General features: G+C 41.5%; 1 protein-coding gene across 4 annotated transcripts in view; it reads right to left on the minus strand.

Moving 5' to 3' along the window:
- Positions 1–11,402: 11,402 nt before the first annotated feature.
- The window catches only part of JUP (junction plakoglobin), a 29,062-nt gene continuing 27,955 nt past the window's right edge, over positions 11,403–12,509 (minus strand). For all 4 annotated transcript variants that reach the window (XM_072646444.1, XM_072646443.1, XM_072646445.1 and 1 more), the window contains exon 15: positions 11,403–12,349. The gene's annotated coding sequence lies outside the window, so the exon portion shown is untranslated. The remainder of the gene's footprint in view (positions 12,350–12,509) is intronic.

Here is a 12,509-nt window from a genome sequence, read left to right on the forward strand (position 1 = left end):
TAAAGATGGAATTGAACCATTGGATTAGTGTGGGTCAGAGAACAATTGATGATAAAGAGATCCCATTTGCTTCTGTTCTTACCAAGGATAATGATCCTCAGATTGAAAAGGCAGGAGACAAACGTTAAACAAGTAATTGAAATTTAAGTAACTGAAGAAAGGGAGAGTCACTCTTTGGATATAGACCTGTCTTTGGATATCTCTTTGGAGATGGATGTAGTTGTCCTCCAGACCTAGGTGAGTGATGTCTAGGGGAGTAGAGGATAGGACTGAAAAAAAGATGTGCATCCTGAACTGTTGTTGATCGTCATTGAAGAACTTGGAAGAATGGGAGTTTTGGGGGACTGGAGATGACCATTTGCTATAATTTTCAAAAGCAGGGAAGAGAGTGAATTCTTCACCAGATGAGCCAGTAAAACTGACATGAATATTTAGCTGGTCCTAAAAGAGATAATTCAGAGACCGTTCATTAAGTCTTAGAAAAATAAAGGGTGATCGCTAGGAGCTAGAAGAGGTTCATGCCAGAAGGTATGTCAAACTAAACTCATTTTCTTTTTTAGAGGATTACTAAATTGGAGAGGAGATAGCTGGTGTCCCAGTGGATAGATCACTGGGCCTGGAGTCAGGAAGATCTGAGTTCAAAACCAGTCTCAGACACTTCCTTCTGTGTGACCTTGGGCAAGTCACTTAACCTCTGATTGACAAAAAGGATCCTCTGGAGAAGGAAATGGTAAACCATTCCAGTATCTTTGCCAAGAAAACCCCAAATGGGATCAGAGTCAGACGCAGCTGAAATGACTGAATAACAACATAATGGAAGTATGCTATAGACCAGCAGTTCTCAAAGTGTGGTCTCATAATCCTTGGGTTTCCTTAAGACCAGAGGTGTACTGGTAAATATTTAACAACCAGCTCTCCCCCTACCCCCGAAAAAAGTGTGCAAGATATACTTTTAGGTTTAATCTTTATTATTCACATTTCCTCCATCACCTTCTTAAGTCTAGACAATCAACAGAACAAGTCAAGCCTTGATTTCTGCATTTGACAGTTTCCAAGATGTAAATACTTGAAATGAAAATTTACCCATCAAGCTGACTCCAGAATACCTCTGTCCAAGATGCTTATTTAAGGAGTCCTTGCAAAACTAGTTTTATAATAGTATTAAGATGTTTTAGTTTCTAATATAATACATATCAATAGATATAACCCACGAAAAAAAAGGTCTCAGAGGGACCCTCAATAATCTTTAAGAGTGAAAAGACCAATAGAGACTCTTTACTTATGTAGTGTGATTGGTTTCTGACAAGCTCCCCAGCTAAAGATATAAAATAGAAAGTAAGGAGCAGTAATGAGATGTTAAACTAAATGTAAAGATGTGTCTATACCCTTTATCCCTTGTTGCATTCATCCTTCATTGCCGAAGACCATGCCATCAGAGAAATGATGACATGACTTGCATAAGGAAACTGAGGCAAACAGGCTAAACGACTTGCCCAGATTCACATAACCAGTGTCTGAGGCTGGATTTGAATGCAGGTTTTCAACACTACTTCACCACTACCTGCCTCAATCTAGTCCTTGAGAGGAAATCACTCTTCACCTCTGGAGGAGGAGGGGAGCAAAGGGGCAAGAGGAAAGGATTTTCTATTTCTTCCCCTCCATAGGCTATGGAGTTTTGAAGTAGAGATACTTTACTAGTAAGAGACACCAAATCCAACAGGAAGAGGAAATAAAGCCTCTTTAGGCAGACACTGACATAGACAAGCAGCAAGGAGCCTCAAGGAACAAGACTTTTGGTAGCAAAGAAGAGAGCTGACCATAGATTCAAGAAAGAATGTCCATGGGAATCTACAGTCAAGTTAACCCTAGAACCTGAGTGTATCCTACTAAGTATCCAACTACTGAGTGCTAATTCAAAGAGAATGGGGTAGAAATACTACCCTGGGATCAAAGGAATAATTGATTTAGAAGGAAACTCAGAGATTGTCATTCAGCAAGGCATTTGACAAAGTCTCCCATGATACCACTGAGGATGGGGAAATGTGGAAGAGATGAGAGTGCACGGACTGGGGGCTTTAGAACTGGCTGAATGAGTGACTAGAGCCAAAAAGTGTTGATTCATAAATCAATGTCAGCCTGGAGGGAAGTCTCTAGTGGAGTTTCTCAGGGTTTTGTCCTTGGATATATGATATTCCACATATTTATCAATGACTTAGATAGAGTCAGAAATGACATGCTCAGCAATTTTTAGATGGTGCCCAGCTTGGAGGGATAACTAAAAGTGTATTATACAACATCAGCAGGATCCAAAAAGTTTTGAGAATAATGAAATTTCAATGACTCCATGATCACATTGATGAGGGTTCACTTTCCAAAAGTACAGGTTACTACCCATCCATATCTTCTCATCCTGTTTGACTCTTGTATATTCTCCCATAGGGACCATCTCCATTGTCTTAATTTCTGTCTTGTCACTGGACGCAGATGACTTCCATGGAGAGAATAAGGCTGCTGACTTTGTACAGTCTTCTCTCACTTAAATCCAATTCACTTGCAAGTCACGGCATCACCTTCCTTTTATGGTCCTCTTTGAGAATGAAGGACAAATAACAGTTCTCCCATAAATCTGCCATGAAGATGTCTATCCAATATGCTAGAGGCCTTCCTCTGGGTATTTTAATATTATATGAGAAACAGTGAAGCACTCATAGTGACCATCTGCTGGTCCTTATTCTTGCTGTATGACTGACCCTTTTTTCCAGTCATACATTTCCCAGCAGGTAGAGGGTGCAAAGGATAGAACACTGGATCTGGAGTTAGGATGACCTGAGTTTAAATCTTGACTCCTCCTAGCTGCGTGATCCTGGGCAAGTCACTTTACCTTTGTCTGTCTCAGTTTTCTCAGCTTTAAAATGGGAATTGTTAGGATCAGATGCGATGTCTATAAAGTTTTTGCAAACCTATAAATTTGCAAAGCTATATAAATGCTAGCTATGATGATGATTGTATTTCAATCCCTAAAAATAATGTTATAGCTCATTTTTCCACCATAACTTGAGGAAGTTTACTTTTTCCTTATTTTATGAATGACAAAATAAAAGAGTAAGCTGCCTAAGGAGTCATTCTTTCTGGAGTTGACACCCACAGACAGAACTGGCTAGTCTGTTGCTTCCTAGGCAAGTCTCTTCTATCCCCCATTTATGTAGTGACAGGTCAGGACCAGGATCTGGCTTCAGGCACTGGATTATTATTGTCATTGGTACTGGTGTACAATACCTCTGCTCATCTGGCTTCAGGTCCATTGACACTTTTCACCACTACAGCAGCTCTCATAGATTTCCCAAGCTCACTTTAGACACTTTGGACTTTGGTGTTTACATGCACTCATACTGATATCCATAGACATCTACCTTTACTGGCTTCCCAAGGATCCCAGTCATTTTTTTGTGCAGTTCTGGACTGGATGGAGAAAACTATTTCTGCTTTTTAAAAAAAAAAATTTCTCAGATTTCTTTACCACTGGTTCTTTTGGGATCCTTTTATGATGTTTGCTGGAATGACTTTACTAGCTTAACCAGAAGTCCCTCCTTCTTCTCTTTCTATTCACTCCCCCTTAGTGATCTTCTACAATCAGTTAGCTTCAATTATCATCTCTACAGATGATTCCCAAACCTTATATTCAACAGAAGTGCTTCAACTTTCAGTCTTTCAGACATTTCCAACTGTCTACTGGTTTCCCCTTGGAAGACCTACTTGTATCTTAAGTCCAACATGTCTAAAACTAAACTAATGAGCCTCCCCAAAAACCCTGTATCTACTCCCCACTTCTTTCACAGCCCTTGAAATCCAAGACTGACCTCAAAATCATTGTTCCCTCTCCCTTACCACCATACCCCCCAATCCAATCCATTGTCAAGTCTTGCTGAGTAGTTATGTTGGAGTGGAAAGATAATTGGTGTTGATTTCCATCATCTGTGTGAACTTGAACAAGTTATTTCAGTTTGTTTATCTGTAAAATAAGGTAGGACTAAATTATTGCTAAGATTCCTTCAAATTTTAATCTTCTGTTGAATGATTCTACTTCCCTGATCCCTTTCCATTCTCATGAAATCATTTTAAGTTAGGGTCTCATCTCTCCATACCATAGTCCGATCTTTTGGCCCAAAGTTTCTCCCCTCTTCAATTCATTTCTTCACAGCATTTCCCAAGCAATATGCCTCATGGATCCCTTTGATCTAATTGTTCCTCTACTCCATACATTCAGTGGCTCCCGTTGCCTCCCAAATACATTGCCTACCTTTCCAGTCTTCTTACACCTCACTCCTCAACACATACTCTTCAGTCCAGTGATACTGAACAAGACACACAATCTCTCAGCTCCAGACATTCTCTCTGGCTATCTCCCATGCCTAGAATGCTCTCCCTCCTCCACCCCAACTACTGACCCTGGCTTCCTCTAACTCCCAACTAAAATCCCATCTCCTACAAGAAGCCTTCTCCAGCCCCTCTTAATTCTAGTGCCTTCCCTCTTATTAACTATATAGCTTGCTTTGTATTTGTTTCCATGCTTTCTTCCCCATTAGATTTTAAGCTCCTGGAGGACAGGGACTGTCTTTTGCCTCTTTTTGTATCCCTAGTGCTTAGTACAGTACCTGGCACATTTAGGGTTAAGTACTTGGTAAATATTTATTGAATAAAATTGAACTGAATTGAAATTAAATACAAAAATCCTCATCAGCTAGCAACCAGGTTTATACAGCAGGAGAGAGGCCCAGGCCTGGAGTGAGGGAGAACTGAGTTGGAATCCTGCTCTAGACACTTATTTGCTGTGTGACCCTGAGCAAGTCACTTAACCTTTGTTTCCTCAACTACAATCTACCTCACAGGGTTGTTGTGAGGATCAAATGAGATATTTGTAAAGCACTTAACACAGTGCCTGGTACATAGTAGGTATTATAAAAATATTTATTCTCCTTTCTCAAAATCCTGACATTTAAGGCCCTATACAATTTGGTTCAAGCCTACCTTCCCATCTTTATTTCACCTTTTTCCCCTTCATGTCATCTTGCTCAAATTAAACCAGATTACACTCATCTAGGGCCCCTTTCTACCTTTGTGCTTTGGCTCAAGTTGTCTGCCATACCTAGCATGGACTCCTCTTTCTGACCACCTCCATCAGTTGAACTTTCTCCAAGGCCCACTTGAACCCACATCCTAACCCTGACCCTGAACCTCCTGGATGAAAGTAATCTTTCCCTCCTCAAGTTCCTCATAACACTACATAATTGGGAATGGCTGAACAAGTTGTGGTATAAGGATGTAATATTATTGTACTATAAGAAGAGATGAACAGGAAAACTTCAGAGGGGCCTGGAAGGACATATATGAACTGATTCTGAGTGAAAGGAGCAGAACCAGGAGATCATTGTACACAGTAACAACCACAGTGTGAGAGGAATTTTTCTGGTAGACTTAGCCCATCACAACAATGCAAGGACCTAAAACATTCCCAACGGACTTGAGGGAAAATGCCATCCACATCCAGAGAAAGAACTATGGAATTGGAACACAGAATGAAGCAGAATATTTTTTCTTGTGTTACGCTTTGTTTTGTCTGGGTTTTTTTCATGGTTTCTCCCATTCATTTTAATTCTTCTATGCAACATGACTAATGTGAAAATGTATTTACTAAGAAAGTATGTGTAGAACCCATATAAGATTACATGCTGTCTCAGGGAGAGAGGGAAGAGGGAGGGGGAGAAAATCTAAGACTTACAGAAGAGACTGTAGAAAACTGAAAACAAATTTAAAAAAATACTACATAATTATCTTGCATTACTCTTAGTTGTGTGTGTGTATATGCGTGTGTGTGTGTGTGTCCCTTCCACCATCAGTTTGTAAGCTTCTTGAGAACAGGGTCTGTATTACATCTTTTTGTTCCCCAAAACCTAGTACAATGCCTCACACATGACATAGTCGATGTTGGCTGAATTTAATTGACTAAACAATTTCAGTTGTCCTAAAGAGGGTAGGGCTCCCTCAAGAAGCAATGAATTCCCAACCCCTGGATATCTTCAGGCAGAGGCTGGATGAGCACTTGCAGAGAAGATTCTTGCATCAGATATGGGTTAGGCCAGATGACTTCAAAGGGTGTTTCCAATATCCAATTCTATCATCTGGAACAGCTCCTTTTCCTCAGCTTTCAACCACCCCCAGGCATAGCCACATACTGGACTTTGGCCTCACAAGGATCAGCTCTGCCTTCTGAAATCTCATTCTCTGACTTAAAACCTTTATAACTTTCATCTCTCTCACCCCACTCTCATCCTTACTGAATTTGTTCTTCACCCTCATTGTGATCTTCAAATCCCTCAAATCTTCCCTATTCTTTAGTCCTCTTGTGCAGCTACATGGCTCAGTGGACAGAGAATAAGGCCTAGAGTCAGGAAGACCAGAGTTCAAACCTGGCCTCAGACACTTAGTTGTGTGACCCTGGGCAAGTTACTTAACCCCATTTGCCTCAGTTTCCTCATCTGTAAAATGAGCTGAAAATGGAAATGGCAAAGCACACCAGTATCTTTGCCAAGAAAACCCCAAACTGGGTCACGGAAGAGTTGGATACAAGTGAAAAAACTGAACAACGATAAAGTATCAATTGGCTTTGTATCCAAACTGCACCATGTAATCAGTCATTTCATCATGTTTGTGCTAGAAATCCTTCCCATCTTAACCTGCCACCTTTATGCTTTGCTAATTTCCAAGCCTGAGTAATCCCCCCCACTACTATTTTCCTTTCTACTTCTCCTCTTTGGCTGCCAAACGTTGCTAAAACTGAGAACTTGTACTTCCTTTGTCTATTACAGATCCATACTATCTAACTCTAGCTTGACCTTCTTTGCTGCAAGTGAAGCTTAAAAAAAAAATTCTTGTTGACTTTTTAACTACTCAAAATATTTTGCATGCACCCTTTAAACTCTGAAGCCCAGCCCAACCCTCTTTACTCCCAGGAGATGACCTCAATTTCTGCTATTAGGCAGGAAAAGGAAGAGAAGAGCACTTATCAAGCACCTACTATGTGCCAAGCACTGTTTTACAGGTATTATCTCATTTGAGAAAAGTCATCAAGCTGGAGTACCTTCAATTTCTCTCTTTTCCACCCTAAAATTTCTCAGTATTTTTACTTATTTTCCCCTTCCCTCCCATCTAAGAAGATGGACTGTTCCTTTACCTCTTCAAGGTAAACCCTTTTATCTGTGCAGTGAATTCCAAACTTTTGTGAATTCTCCAGGATCTAGTCCCATCAATTATCCTTTGTCTTCACTGAACCTTTAATCTTTTCTTTGCTTCTAGCCCCTTCCCTTCTGCCTATAGATGTACCCAAGTGTTCCCTACATTAGGGACAAGGATGTGGACTGAACCTGTGATTTCATTGGTAGAGAACTTCCCCCACCCAGGCCATAAGCAAATTCCCTCTACCAATGTAAGATGACACATTGTCAGAAATTTATAATCTTAGAGAGTGGCCTAGAACAATGAGAGATTAAGTGATTTGCCTAAAATTACGCAATCCATATTTTGCAAGAAGCAGGCCTTGAATGTAGCCCTCCCTGATTTCAAGGCAGACTTTCTATCCATTACTCTCCAAAACAAAAACCTGCCCTCAATCCTACCAATACTATCTTTTCTCTCCTTTCTTTCATCTTCTCAAAAGAGGGCTTTATACTCAATGGCTCTGATTCATCACCCACTTACAATCTGATTTCCTGACAATCTGACTTTCTTTCCCATGACTCATTCATTCAACAATAAACACATTCTCTATTGAAATTATTCTTTCAAAGGTCAGCAATGACCTCCTAGTTACCATTCTCAAAGTTCCTCAGGCTCAAAAACTTTTGCTCCTTCTCTTGTACCTTCCATCTTTGTCATTTACTACCTATGCCACTCTTTCTCCCATCTGTCCCCTCCTGACATCAGATTTAGTATTCAGAACCTTCCTTGACTAGTCCCAAATCTATCACCCACTAAAGATACACACATACACACACACACACACACACACACACACACACACACACACACACACACATTGTGGTCCTCCCAACTGTAATTACTTAACAGTTTAACAGGCACACTTTGTACTTTCCTGAATTCCTACCTTTGCTCAGGTTTCCATTACCTAGAATACCCTTCCCACCCTCAGCCTTTGCCTGTTGGAATTCTATTTATTCTTCAAAGTCAAGTTTAAATTTCATCTCTATAAAGTTTTGCCTGATTATCCCAGACAAGACTCCCAAATTACTTTCTACTTCTCTTACAGACTCAACTGTTAACATACTTGTGTCCTCACATTGTCTATCTACCAGATTCTAAGTTTCTTGAGAATAGAAACTAGGTTTTTATTGTATCACCTCCAAGATCTAGAATTTTGAAATTCCTCTTTCCAACCATAACTGTCTATCCTTCCAATTCTCCTTGACACTAAAATCTACTCTTTGCCCTCATCACTAGCCCCTTGAGGCAAATCTATTCTCTCCATTAATCTTTCCTCACTTCCTTTGCCCACACACACACACACACACAGAACCTCAGAGTCCATCTATTCCAATGCCTTCATTTTACAGATGGTGTGGCACTTTAACCTTTTTCTAACTATTAGCCAAGAATGTCTTGCCCCGTTGACATTCTCCCATTCCCAATAACGAAATCTTCAGCCTTGTGTAATTCTTACCATCTGATTCCTTCACTTCTGGGATTCTGAGCAGCCTGTAAGGTCAACAATTCCACTCACTCAAATTCATGATACAAAATCTCAGCCAGGTTCTTCTCGCAGCTATCTCATTTCCCCAAAAGACTATTCCAAACTTTCTCTTACCCCCAATTACATCATGGCTCCCACACTCAGAGCAAGATAACCTAACCTATTTCCACTGGGAAAATAGAAGCTATCCAACTTCAAAACTCTTTAGCATCATCACCCTCTCTTGCTTTCCCTCTGGTCACTTAACTAAAGGCATTGATCCCATAACTTCCTGTCTCCTCCAGAAGCCCAAGGCAATAGTAATTTTTTCTTTCACCTCTCTTCAATCTCTTATTTATCACTCACTGCCTCTTTCCCATCTACCTACAAACATTGCCATGGGTAACTGGGGATGCAGTGGATAAGGCTGGTTTTGGAGTCAGGAAGACCAGAGTTCATATCTGACCTCGGGCACCTACTAGATATATGACCCCTGAGCAACCCACTTCACCATTTGGCTCAGTTTCCTCATATGTAAAATGAGCTGGACAAGGAAAAGGCAAACCACTCCAGTGTCTTTCCCAAGAAAACCCCAAATGGGGATATGACTGAAAACTGAACAACAAACTTCAAAAAAACTGTTTTCCATACTGTTTTCTCTTTTTTTTCTTTCTTTTGGTTTTTCCTTTTTTGTTCTGATTCTTCTTTCACAAGATGACTAATGTGGAAATATGTTTAATATGATTGTACGTGTATAGCCTATATCGTATTTTATGCTATCTTGGGGAGGGGGAAGGGCAGGGAGAGGGAAAAATTTAGAACTCAAAATCTTATCAAAGTGAATGTTGAAAACTAAAAATTAATTAATTAAAAGCTACAAACTAAAGAAAATGTTTTTCCCCCAAAAATAAGTTTTTCAAAAATGTCATTTGCTTCCACGGCTTCAATTAACACTTCTGTGCAGTCTTCCGTACCTCAATCCTGACTTCTCTTTGAAATTCCAGGTCCTCATCTCCAACTGCCTGAAGGGCATTTCTACCTGGATATCCCTGGAAGTCCTCATCTTTCCCCCTTTCACTTGTTTCTCCTGACCTCACTATTTCTGTTAATAATGTTACCCATGGCTCCATATTCACACCTTTAACAGTGTTTCCTTTTCTTTCCCTCAGAAGCAGCTATGAAATCCTGGTGGCTCCACCTCTACCTTTCAAAACCATTCCCTCTGCTTTAATTGCACTGCTGTCATGCCTGAACTGCTGCAATATCCTCCCCTAACAAGTTTTCCTCTTATTTCTTCCACCTCCAATAGATCATTTCACCATCAGAATCATCTATTATACACTTATCTGATCTTGTGACTTCTGTCCCCAAATCTCCCATGGCCCTTTTCCACCTCCTCCTCCACAATGTGGCACCCCCCCAACCTATCCAGGCTTATCTCATATTGCTCCCCATCACGCACTGGGTCATCCAAACTGCACATCCCTCTCCTCTCTGACCTTGGACTGCACTCACATGCCTCTGTGGCTTGGCTCACACTGCTCCCTGGGCCTGCTGGGTCCTCCATCTCCTCTTTGCCTATTGAATTTTCATTTCATTATTCCTCCTTTAAATCACAATTCAAATGTCACCTCTTCCATGAAGTCTTCTGACCTAAATACCCTGCAAAGTTGAAAACCATCTTTCCCTTTAGAGCCCACACTTAAGACTAATGCCATTATGTAACAGTGTGTTGTTATTAGCCTACACTAAACCCCTACTCCAATCTTCATTATCATATTTATGAGACTGAATTCTTTTTTTGGAAGGGAGAAGGCAGAGCATTGAGGTTAAGTGACTTGCCCAAGGTCACACAGCTAGTAAGTGTTGTGTCTGAGGATGGATTTGAACTGAGGTCGGATTTGAACTGAGGTCCTCCTGACTCCAGGGATGGTGCTCTATTCACTGCTATACCTCGCTGCCCTGGAGACTGAATTCTTGAAGGCTATGTCACTGGAATAGGCATAAGCTCTGGCAGGAAAGGCTCTAGGTTCAGCCTTGGTGATAACTGTGTGTCTTCTCCACTGAGGACTAGTCTAGTTAAGTTTGAAGAGATAATATGGCAGCAAGGTGGTGGGTCTTTTAGCCACAATTTTCAGAGACAAGTTACTAAGGGCTTCAGATCAGCTTCAGTGGAGAAGGTATCCCCAAAATTACTAGAGCATGCATGACCGCAGTGACTGTGTCTGATCTAAACACAATGGGTTCTTACTGAATTTACCTACTGGTTCTCTCCCTTCTCTGCTCCTTTCCTTGTCTGTATATTGCTATGTAAATATTCTTACATCACTGTGTGTGTCCTGTCTCCTGCATTAAACCAAGAGCTCTCCTTACCAAGGGAAAGGACCTTCAGGGGACAGATAAATTTTCCTCCATCCTCTGGAGAACCCATGAACCCTAAGTATTCTACCCAAGGATCATTCAGTATAAGGAATTCATTCACTGAAGGACAAAATAAACTTTCTAGGACGTTTTTTTCATTTGTGGTTGTGATCTCCCATCCCACGTAAGTTAGGTTTGGAGGTATTAAGAGAGTTAGGGAACCCTGACCTTCCCTTGTTTCCCTCCCCACCCCAACCCTCAATCTCAACTCTCCAAAAGCAGCTGCTTTTCAGAGCCTTGGCATGTTTTTTATTTTTATTCTTTGCTTTGGTCTATACAAAAAAAAAAACCAATAACCAAAAACTTACAGAGATTATAATCAAACTCTCAGTTCTTGCTCTCCTCAGCTTCCCCTACCACTCAAGCAGGGCAGTGGGGAGAATGAAACAGGAAGAGGAAAGAAACCCACACCACACACCAGAGAGGGTCAGTCAAGAGTATGAGTTGCTTCTCCAGGGTCAGAGTGGTTACATGGGGAGGTGGGAGGAGAGAAGGGGCTGTGCACTGAAATTTCTTTATCAGATAAGAAGCCAATTCAGCATCTTGGAGAGTGAAGCAGAAAGTCACCCAGATGGAGATGACTCTTTCTATCTGGGCACATTTCATGTGGTCTGTCCTTTTATTTTTCAGAGTCCTTTGGAATTGAGAAACTTTGAGTTTCTGAAGTTTGAGTCCTACACTCTGGGCTGGGGGTCAGGAGGGAACTGGAAAAAGCAAATTCAGAAGTCAGCACAAACCAAAGCTTCCCCAGGCTCCAGACTACCTGCACTGAGAGTTTGGAAAGGGGAAAAGGTGCCTGAGTGATTGAACCAGGGGCAGGCCATCGAGGCAGAGTAATGGAGAGGTGGCATATATATATATATATATATTAAAGCTTCAGGAGCCAGGGAAGGGAGATAAAGCCCCGCTGGCACAGGGCTGAGGGGGAGGGGCTGGGGGGGAGGGGGAGGGTATCAGGCCCTACACCCCACAGCACTCATACACACACACACACACACACACACACACACACACACACACACATGCACGCACACATGGAAAGAGAACTCAAAATTAATAAAAACCCTAAAGAGGAGAACCTCTTATGGGCGTGGGCGAGTGAAGTCCCGGCCACCCAGCATGGTCCTCAGGCACTTTCTGTCTCAGTCCCTCACCTGGAGTTAGCCACTTAGGGATCAAGAATGATACCTGGAGGGGAAAAGAAAAGATGAAACAGTCACTGACCAGACCCTTTCTTCTCCACAAGAGTCCCCACATGAGCCCTCCATCACTTCTTCTTCTCCCCTCTTCCCTCTGTCCTGGGCAGAATTGCTTCTCTTTCTGCCAGCTCCATTAAGGTGGAGATAAG

This window comes from Notamacropus eugenii, chromosome 2 (assembly GCF_028372415.1).
Source record: "Notamacropus eugenii isolate mMacEug1 chromosome 2, mMacEug1.pri_v2, whole genome shotgun sequence".
Lineage (NCBI taxonomy): Eukaryota > Metazoa > Chordata > Mammalia > Diprotodontia > Macropodidae > Notamacropus > Notamacropus eugenii.